This window comes from Petromyzon marinus, unplaced genomic scaffold (assembly GCF_048934315.1).
Source record: "Petromyzon marinus isolate PM22_M1 ecotype Great Lakes invasive population unplaced genomic scaffold, UKy_Petmar_22M1.pri1.0 PM_Scaffold_15, whole genome shotgun sequence".
Lineage (NCBI taxonomy): Eukaryota > Metazoa > Chordata > Hyperoartia > Petromyzontiformes > Petromyzontidae > Petromyzon > Petromyzon marinus.
Genome location: NW_027423113.1, coordinates 613,838 through 624,314, shown reverse-complemented (window position 1 = coordinate 624,314; position 10,477 = coordinate 613,838).

Genomic DNA, 10,477 nt, shown 5'->3' with positions numbered 1-10,477 from the left:
GTTAATCAGTGAGACTCCAATAGGGTTAAGTGTTAATCAGTGAGACTCCCATAGGGTTCAGTGTTAATCACTGAGACTCCCTTAGGGTTTCAGTGTTAATCAGTGAGGCTCCAATAGGGTTAAGTGTTAATCAGTGAGACTCCCACAGGGTTCAGTGTTACTCAGTGAGACTCCCATAGGGTACAGTGTTAATCAGTGAGACTCCCACAGGTTTCAGTGTTAATCAATGAGACTCCCACAGGTTTCAGTTTTAATCAGTAAGACTCCCATAGGGTTCAGTGTTAATCAGTGAGACTCCCTCAGGGTTCAGTGTTAATCAGTGAGACTCCCATAGGGTTAAGTGTTAATCAGTGAGACTCCCATGGGGTTCAGTGTTAATCAGTGAGACTCCCACAGGGTTCAGTGTTAATCAGTGAGACTCCCTTAGGGTTCAGTGTTAATCAGTGAGACTCCCTCAGGGTTCAGTGTTAATCAGTGAGACTCCCATAGGGTTAAGTGTTAATCAGTGAGACTCCCATGGGGTTCAGTGTTAATCAGTGAGGCTCCAATAGGGTTAAGTGTTAATCAGTGAGACTCCCACAGGGTTCAGTGTTAATCAGTGAGACTCCCATAGGGTTCAGTGTTAATCAGTGAGACTCCCACAGGTTTCAGTGTTAATCAATGAGACTCCCACAGGTTTCAGTGTTAATCAATGAGACTCCCACAGGGTTCAGTTTTAATCAGTAAGACTCCCATAGGGTTCAGTGTTAATCAGTGATACTCCCTCAGGGTTCAGTGTTAATCAGTGAGACTCCCATAGGGTTAAGTGTTAATCAGTGAGACTCCCATGGGGTTCAGTGTTAATCAGTGAGACTCCCATAGGCTTCAGTGGTAATCAGTGAGACTCCTACAGGGTTCAGTGTTAATCAGTGAGACTCCCACAAGGTTCAGGGTTAATCAGTGAGACTCCCACAGGGTTCAGTGTTAATCAGTAAGACTCCCATAGGGTTCAGTGTTAATCAGTGAGACTCCCATAGGGTTCAGTGTTAATCAGTGAGTCTCCCACAGGGTTCATGTGTTAATCAGTGAGACTCCCACAGGGTTCAGTGTTAATCAGTGAGACTCCCATAGGGTTAAGTGTTAATCAGTGAAACTCCCATAGGGTTCCGTGTTAATCAGTGAGACTCCCTCAGGGTTCATGTGTTAATCAGTGAGACTCCCATAGGGTTCATTGTTAATCAGTGAGACTCCCTCAGGGTTCAGTGCTAATCACTGAGACTCCCACAGGGTTCAGTGTTAATCAGTGAGACTCCCATAGGGTTCAGTGTTAATGAGTGAGAATCCCATAGAGTTCAGTGTTAATCAGTGAGACTCCCACAGGGTTCAGTGTTAATCAGTGAGACTCCAATAGGGTTAAGTGTTAATCAGTGAGACTCCCATAGGGTTCAGTGTTATTCAGTGAGACTCCCTTAGGGTTTCAGTGTTAATCAGTGAGGCTCCAATAGGGTTAAGTGTTAATCAGTGAGACTCCCACAGGGTTCAGTGTTAATCAGTGAGACTCCCATAGGGTTCAGTGTTAATCAGTGAGACTCCCATAGGGTTCAATGTTAATCAGTGAGACTCCCACAGGTTTCAGTGTTAATCAGTGAGACTCCAATAGGGTTAAGTGTTAATCAGTGAGACTCCCATAGGGTTCAGTGTTAATCACTGAGACTCCCTTAGGGTTTCAGTGTTAATCAGTGAGGCTCCAATAGGGTTAAGTGTTAATCAGTGAGACTCCCACAGGGTTCGGTGTTAATCAGTGAGACTCCCATAGGGTTCAGTGTTAATCAGTGAGACTCCCACAGGTTTCAGTGTTAATCAATGAGACTCCCACAGGTTTCAGTTTTAATCAGTAAGACTCCCATAGGGTTCAGTGTTAATCAGTGAGACTCCCTCAGGGTTCAGTGTTAATCAGTGAGACTCCCATAGGGTTAAGTGTTAATCAGTGAGACTCCCATGGGGTTCAGTGTTAATCAGTGAGACTCCCACAGGGTTCAGTGTTAATCAGTGAGACTCCCTTAGGGTTCAGTGTTAATCAGTGAGACTCCCTCAGGGTTCAGTGTTAATCAGTGAGACTCCCATAGGGTTAAGTGTTAATCAGTGAGACTCCCATGGGGTTCAGTGTTAATCAGTGAGGCTCCAATAGGGTTAAGTGTTAATCAGTGAGACTCCCACAGGGTTCAGTGTTAATCAGTGAGACTCCCATAGGGTTCACTGTTAATCAGTGAGACTCCCACAGGTTTCAGTGTTAATCAATGAGACTCCCACAGGTTTCAGTGTTAATCAATGAGACTCCCACAGGGTTCAGTTTTAATCAGTAAGACTCCCATAGGGTTCAGTGTTAATCAGTGAGACTCCCATGGGGTTCAGTGTTAATCAGTGAGACTCCCATAGGGTTAAGTGTTAATCAGTGAGACTCCCATGGGGTTCAGTGTTAATCAGTGAGACTCCCATAGGCTTCAGTGGTAATCAGTGAGACTCCTACAGGGTTCAGTGTTAATCAGTGAGACTCCCACAAGGTTCAGGGTTAATCAGTGAGACTCCCACAGGGTTCAGTGTTAATCAGTAAGACTCCCATAGGGTTCAGTGTTAATCAGTGAGACTCCCTCAGGGTTCAGTGTTAATCAGTGAGACTCCCATAGGGTTAAGTGTTAATCAGTGAGACTCCCATGGGGTTCAGTGTTAATCAGTGAGACTCCCATAGGCTTCAGTGTTAATCAGTGAGACTCCCACAAGGTTCAGTGTTAATCAGTGAGACTCCCACAGTGTTCAGTGTTAATCAGTGAGACTCCCACAGGGTTCAGTGTTAATCAGTAAGACTCCCTTAGGGTTCAGTGTTAATCAGTGAGACTCCCATAGGGTTCAGTGTTAATCAGTGAGACTCCCACAGGGTTCAGTGTTAATCAAGTGACACTCCCACAGTCTTCAGTGTTAATCAATGAGACTCCCACAGGGTTCAGTGTTAATGAGTGAGACTCCCATAGGGTTCAGTGTAAATCAGTGAGACTCCCACAGGGTTCAGTGTTAATCAGTAAGACTCCCTTAGGGTTCAGTGTTAATCAGTGAGACTCCCATATGGTTCAGTGTTAATCAGTGAGACTCCCACAGGGTTCAGTGTTAATCAAGTGACACTCCCACAGTCTTCAGTGTTAATCAATGAGACTCCCACAGGGTTCAGTGTTAATCAGTGAGACTCCCATAGGGTTCAGTGTAAATCAGTGAGACTCCCACAGGGTTCATGTGTTAATCAGTGAGACTCCCATAGGGTTCAGTGTTAATCAATGAGACTCCCATAGGGTTCAGTGTTAATCAGTGAGACTCCCACAGGTTTCAGTGTTAATCAGTGAGACTCCCTCAGCGTTCAATGTTAATCAGTGAGACTCCCTCAGGGTTCATGTGTTAATCAGTGAGACTCCCATAGGGTTCATTGTTAATCAGTGAGACTCCCACAGGATTCAGTGTTAATCATTGAGACTCCCACAGTGTTCGGTGTTAATCAGTGAGACTCCCACACTGTTCAGTGTTAATCAGTGAGACTCCCTCAGGGTTCAGTGTTAATCACTGAGACTCCCACAGGGTTCAGTGTTAATCAGTGAGACTCCCATAGGGTTCAGTGTTAATGAGTGAGAATCCCATAGAGTTCAGTGTTAATCACTGAGACTCCCACAGGGTTCAGTGTTAATCAGTGAGACTCCCATAGGGTTCAGTGTTAATCAGTGAGACTCCCACAGGTTTCAGTGTTAATCAGTGAGACTCCAATAGGGTTAAGTGTTAATCAGTGAGACTCCCATAGGGTTCAGTGTCAATCAGTGAGACTCCCTTAGGGTTTCAGTGTTAATCAGTGAGACTCCCATAGGGTTCAGTGTTAATGAGTGAGAATCCCATAGAGTTCAGTGTTAATCAGTGAGACTCCCACAAGGTTCAGTGTTAATCAGTGAGACTCCCATAGGGTTCAGTGTTAATCAGTGAGACCCACAGGTTTCAGTGTTAATCAGTGAGACTCCAATAGGGTTAAGTGTTAATCAGTGAGACTCCCATAGGGTTCAGTGTTAATCAGTGAGACTCCCTTAGGGTTTCAGTGTTAATCAGTGAGGCTCCAATAGGGTTAAGTGTTAATCAGTGAGACTCCCACAGGGTTCAGTGTTAATCAGTGAGACTCCCATAGGGTTCAGTGTTAATCAGTGAGACTCCCATAGGGTTCAATGTTAATCAGTGAGACTCCCACAGGTTTCAGTGTTAATCAGTGAGACTCCAATAGGGTTAAGTGTTAATCAGTGAGACTCCCATAGGGTTCAGTGTTAATCACTGAGACTCCCTTAGGGTTTCAGTGTTAATCAGTGAGGCTCCAATAGGGTTAAGTGTTAATCAGTGAGACTCCCACAGGGTTCAGTGTTAATCAGTGAGACTCCCATAGGGTTCAGTGTTAATCAGTGAGACTCCCACAGGTTTCAGTGTTAATCAATGAGACTCCCACAGGTTTCAGTTTTAATCAGTAAGACTCCCATAGGGTTCAGTGTTAATCAGTGAGACTCCCATAGGGTTAAGTGTTAATCAGTGAGACTCCCATGGGGTTCAGTGTTAATCAGTGAGACTCCCATAGGGTTAAGTGTTAATCAGTGAGACTCCCATGGGGTTCAGTGTTAATCAGTGAGACTCCCATAGGCTTCAGTGGTAATCAGTGAGACTCCTACAGGGTTCAGTGTTAATCAGTGAGACTCCCACAAGGTTCAGGGTTAATCAGTGAGACTCCCACAGGGTTCAGTGTTAATCAGTAAGACTCCCATAGGGTTCAGTGTTAATCAGTGAGACTCCCTCAGGGTTCAGTGTTAATCAGTGAGACTCCCATAGGGTTAAGTGTTAATCAGTGAGACTCCCATGGGGTTCAGTGTTAATCAGTGAGACTCCCATAGGCTTCAGTGTTAATCAGTGAGACTCCCACAAGGTTCAGTGTTAATCAGTGAGACTCCCACAGGGTTCAGTGTTAATCAGTGAGACTCCCTTAGGGTTCAGTGTTAATCAGTGACACTCCCATAGGGTTCAGTGTTATTCAGTGAGACTCCCACAGGGTTCAGTGTTAATCAAGTGACACTCCCACAGTGTTCAGTGTTAATCAATGAGACTCCCACAGGGTTCAGTGTTAATGAGTGAGACTCCCATAGGGGTCAGTGTTAATCAGTGAGACTCCCATAGGGTTCAGTGTAAATCAGTGAGACTCCCACAGGGTTCATGTGTTAATCAGTGAGACTCCCTCAGGGTTCAGTGTTAATCAGTGAGACTCCCTCAGGGTTCATGTGTTAATCAGTGAGACTCCCATAGGGTTCATTGTTAATCAGTGAGACTCCCACAGGATTCAGTGTTAATCATTGAGACTCCCACAGTGTTCGGTGTTAATCAGTGAGACTCCCACACTGTTCAGTGTTAATCAGTGAGACTCCCTCAGGGTTCAGTGTTAATCACTGAGACTCCCACAGGGTTCAGTGTTAATCAGTGAGACTCCCATAGGGTTCAGTGTTAATGAGTGAGAATCCCATAGAGTTCAGTGTTAATCAGTGAGACTCCCATAGGGTTCAGTGTTAATCAGTGAGACTCCCACAGGTTTCAATGTTAATCAGTGATACTCCAATAGGGTTAAGTTTAAATCAGTGAGACTCCCATAGGGTTCAGTGTTAATCAGTGAGACTCCCTTAGGGTTTCAGTGTTAATCAGTGAGGCTCCAATAGGGTTGAGTGTTAATCAGTGAGACTCCCATAGGGTTCAGTGTTAATCAGTGAGACTCCCACAGGTTTCAGTGTTAATCAGTGAGACTCCAATAGGGTTAAGTGTTAATCAGTGAGACTCCCATAGGGTTCAGTGTTAATCAGTGAGACTCCCTTAGGGTTTCAGTGTTAATCAGTGAGGCTCCAATAGGGTTAAGTGTTAATCAGTGAGACTCCCACAGGGTTCAGTGTTAATCAGTGAGACTCTCATAGGGTTCAGTGTTAATCAGTGAGACTCCCATAGGGTTCAATGTTAATCAGTGAGACTCCCACAGGTTTCAGTGTTAATCAGTGAGACTCCAATAGGGTTAAGTGTTAATCAGTGAGACTCCCATAGGGTTCAGTGTTAATCACTGAGACTCCCTTAGGGTTTCAGTGTTAATCAGTGAGGCTCCAATAGGGTTAAGTGTTAATCAGTGAGACTCCCACAGGGTTCAGTGTTAATCAGTGAGACTCCCATAGGGTTCAGTGTTAATCATTGAGACTCCCACAGGTTTCAGTGTTAATCAATGAGACTCCCACAGGTTTCAGTTTTAATCAGTAAGACTCCCATAGGGTTCAGTGTTAATCAGTGAGACTCCCACAGGTTTCAGTGTTAATCAGTGAGGCTCCAATAGGGTTAAGTGTTAATCAGTGAGACTCCCACAGGGTTCAGTGTTAATCAGTGAGACTCCCATAGGGTTCAGTGTTAATCAGTGAGACTCCCACAGGTTTCAGTGTTAATCAATGAGACTCCCACAGGTTTCAGTGTTAATCAATGAGACTCCCACAGGGTTCAGTTTTAATCAGTAAGACTCCCATAGGGTTCAGTGTTAATCAGTGAGACTCCCTCAGGGTTCAGTGTTAATCAGTGAGTCTCCCATAGAGTTAAGTGTTAATCAGTGAGACTCCCATGGGGTTCGGTGTTAATCAGTGAGACTCCCATAGGGTTAAGTGTTAATCAGTGAGACTCCCATGGGGTTCAGTGTTAATCAGTGAGACTCCCATAGGCTTCAGTGGTAATCAGTGAGACTCCTACAGGGTTCAGTGTTAATCAGTGAGACTCCCACAAGGTTCAGGGTTAATCAGTGAGACTCCCACAGGGTTCAGTGTTAATCAGTAAGACTCCCATAGGGTTCAGTGTTAATCAGTGAGACTCCCTCAGGGTTCAGTGTTAATCAGTGAGACTCCCATAGGGTTAAGTGTTAATCAGTGAGACTCCCATGGGGTTCAGTGTTAATCAGTGAGAATCCCATAGGCTTCAGTGTTAATCAGTGAGACTCCCACAAGGTTCAGTGTTAATCAGTGAGACTCCCACAGGGTTCAGTGTTAATCAGTGAGACTCCCACAGGGTTCAGTGTTAATCAGTAAGACTCCCTTAGGGTTCAGTGTTAATCAGTGAGACTCCCATAGGGTTCAGTGTTAATCAGTGAGACTCCCACAGGGTTCAGTGTTAATCAAGTGACACTCCCACAGTCTTCAGTGTTAATCAATGAGACTCCCACAGGGTTCAGTGTTAATGAGTGAGACTCCCATAGGGTTCAGTGTAAATCAGTGAGACTCCCACAGGGTTCAGTGTTAATCAGTAAGACTCCCTTAGGGTTCAGTGTTAATCAGTGAGACTCCCATAGGGTTCAGTGTTAATCAGTGAGACTCCCACAGGGTTCAGTGTTAATCAAGTGACACTCCCACAGTCTTCAGTGTTAATCAATGAGACTCCCACAGGGTTCAGTGTTAATCAGTGAGACTCCCATAGGGTTCAGTGTAAATCAGTGAGACTCCCACAGGGTTCATGTGTTAATCAGTGAGACTCCCATAGGGTTCAGTGTTAATCAATGAGACTCCCATAGGGTTCAGTGTTAATCAGTGAGACTCCCACAGGTTTCAGTGTTAATCAGTGAGACTCCCTCAGGGTTCAGTGTTAATCAGTGAGACTCCCTCAGGGTTCATGTGTTAATCAGTGAGACTCCCATAGGGTTCATTGTTAATCAGTGAGACTCCCACAGGATTCAGTGTTAATCATTGAGACTCCCACAGTGTTCGGTGTTAATCAGTGAGACTCCCACACTGTTCAGTGTTAATCAGTGAGACTCCCTCAGGGTTCAGTGTTAATCACTGAGACTCCCACAGGGTTCAGTGTTAATCAGTGAGACTCCCATAGGGTTCAGTGTTAATGAGTGAGACTCCCTCAGGGTTCAGTGTTAATCACTGAGACTCCCACAGGGTTCAGTGTTAATCAGTGAGACTCCCATAGGGTTCAGTGTTAATGAGTGAGAATCCCATAGAGTTCAGTGTTAATCAGTGAGACTCCCATAGGGTTCAGTGTTAATCAGTGAGACTCCCACAGGTTTCAGTGTTAATCAGTGAGACTCCAATAGGGTTAAGTGTTAATCAGTGAGACTCCCATAGGGTTCAGTGTCAATCAGTGAGACTCCCTTAGGGTTTCAGTGTTAATCAGTGAGACTCCCATAGGGTTCAGTGTTAATGAGTGAGAATCCCATAGAGTTCAGTGTTAATCAGTGAGACTCCAATAGGGTTAAGTGTTAATCAGTGAGACTCCCATAGGGTTCAGTGTTAATCAGTGAGACTCCCTTAGGGTTTCAGTGTTAATCAGTGAGGCTCCAATAGGGTTAAGTGTTAATCAGTGAGACTCCCACAGCGTTCAGTGTTAATCAGTGAGACTCCCATAGGGTTCAGTGTTAATCAGTGAGACTCCCATAGGGTTCAATGTTAATCAGTGAGACTCCCACAGGTTTCAGTGTTAATCAGTGAGACTCCAATAGGGTTAAGTGTTAATCAGTGAGACTCCCATAGGGTTCAGTGTTAATCACTGAGACTCCCTTAGGGTTTCAGTGTTAATCAGTGAGGCTCCAATAGGGTTAAGTGTTAATCAGTGAGACTCCCACAGGGTTCAGTGTTAATCAGTGAGACTCCCATAGGGTTCAGTGTTAATCAATGAGACTCCCACAGGTTTCAGTTTTAATCAGTAAGACTCCCATAGGGTTCAGTGTTAATCAGTGAGACTCCCTCAGGGTTCAGTGTTAATCAGTGAGACTCCCATAGGGTTAAGTGTTAATCAGTGAGACTCCCATGGGGTTCAGTGTAAATCAGTGAGACTCCCACAGGGTTCAGTGTTAATCAGTAAGACTCCCTTAGGGTTCAGTGTTAATCAGTGAGACTCCCATAGGGTTCAGTGTTAATCACTGAGACTCCCTTAGGGTTTCAGTGTTAATCAGTGAGGCTCCAATAGGGTTAAGTGTTAATCAGTGAGACTCCCATGGGGTTCGGTGTTAATCAGTGAGACTCCCATAGGGTTAAGTGTTAATCAGTGAGACTCCCATGGGGTTCAGTGTTAATCAGTGAGACTCCCATAGGCTTCAGTGGTAATCAGTGAGACTCCTACAGGGTTCAGTGTTAATCAGTGAGACTCCCACAAGGTTCAGGGTTAATCAGTGAGACTCCCACAGGGTTCAGTGTTAATCAGTAAGACTCCCATAGGGTTCAGTGTTAATCAGTGAGACTCCCTCAGGGTTCAGTGTTAATCAGTGAGACTCCCATAGGGTTAAGTGTTAATCAGTGAGACTCCCATGGGGTTCAGTGTTAATCAGTGAGAATCCCATAGGCTTCAGTGTTAATCAGTGAGACTCCCACAAGGTTCAGTGTTAATCAGTGAGACTCCCACAGGGTTCAGTGTTAATCAGTGAGACTCCCACAGGGTTCAGTGTTAATCAGTAAGACTCCCTTAGGGTTCAGTGTTAATCAGTGAGACTCCAATAGGGTTAAGTGTTAATCAGTGAGACTCCCATAGGGTTCAGTGTTAATCAGTGAGACTCCCTTAGGGTTTCAGTGTTAATCAGTGAGGCTCCAATAGGGTTAAGTGTTAATCAGTGAGACTCCCACAGCGTTCAGTGTTAATCAGTGAGACTCCCATAGGGTTCAGTGTTAATCAGTGAGACTCCCATAGGGTTCAATGTTAATCAGTGAGACTCCCACAGGTTTCAGTGTTAATCAGTGAGACTCCAATAGGGTTAAGTGTTAATCAGTGAGACTCCCATAGGGTTCAGTGTTAATCACTGAGACTCCCTTAGGGTTTCAGTGTTAATCAGTGAGGCTCCAATAGGGTTAAGTGTTAATCAGTGAGACTCCCACAGGGTTCAGTGTTAATCAGTGAGACTCCCATAGGGTTCAGTGTTAATCAATGAGACTCCCACAGGTTTCAGTTTTAATCAGTAAGACTCCCATAGGGTTCAGTGTTAATCAGTGAGACTCCCTCAGGGTTCAGTGTTAATCAGTGAGACTCCCATAGGGTTAAGTGTTAATCAGTGAGACTCCCATGGGGTTCAGTGTAAATCAGTGAGACTCCCACAGGGTTCAGTGTTAATCAGTAAGACTCCCTTAGGGTTCAGTGTTAATCAGTGAGACTCCCATAGGGTTCAGTGTTAATCACTGAGACTCCCTTAGGGTTTCAGTGTTAATCAGTGAGGCTCCAATAGGGTTAAGTGTTAATCAGTGAGACTCCCATGGGGTTCGGTGTTAATCAGTGAGACTCCCATAGGGTTAAGTGTTAATCAGTGAGACTCCCATGGGGTTCAGTGTTAATCAGTGAGACTCCCATAGGCTTCAGTGGTAATCAGTGAGACTCCTACAGGGTTCAGTGTTAATCAGTGAGACTCCCACAAGGTTCAGGGTTAATCAGTGAGACTCCCACAGGGTTCAGTGTT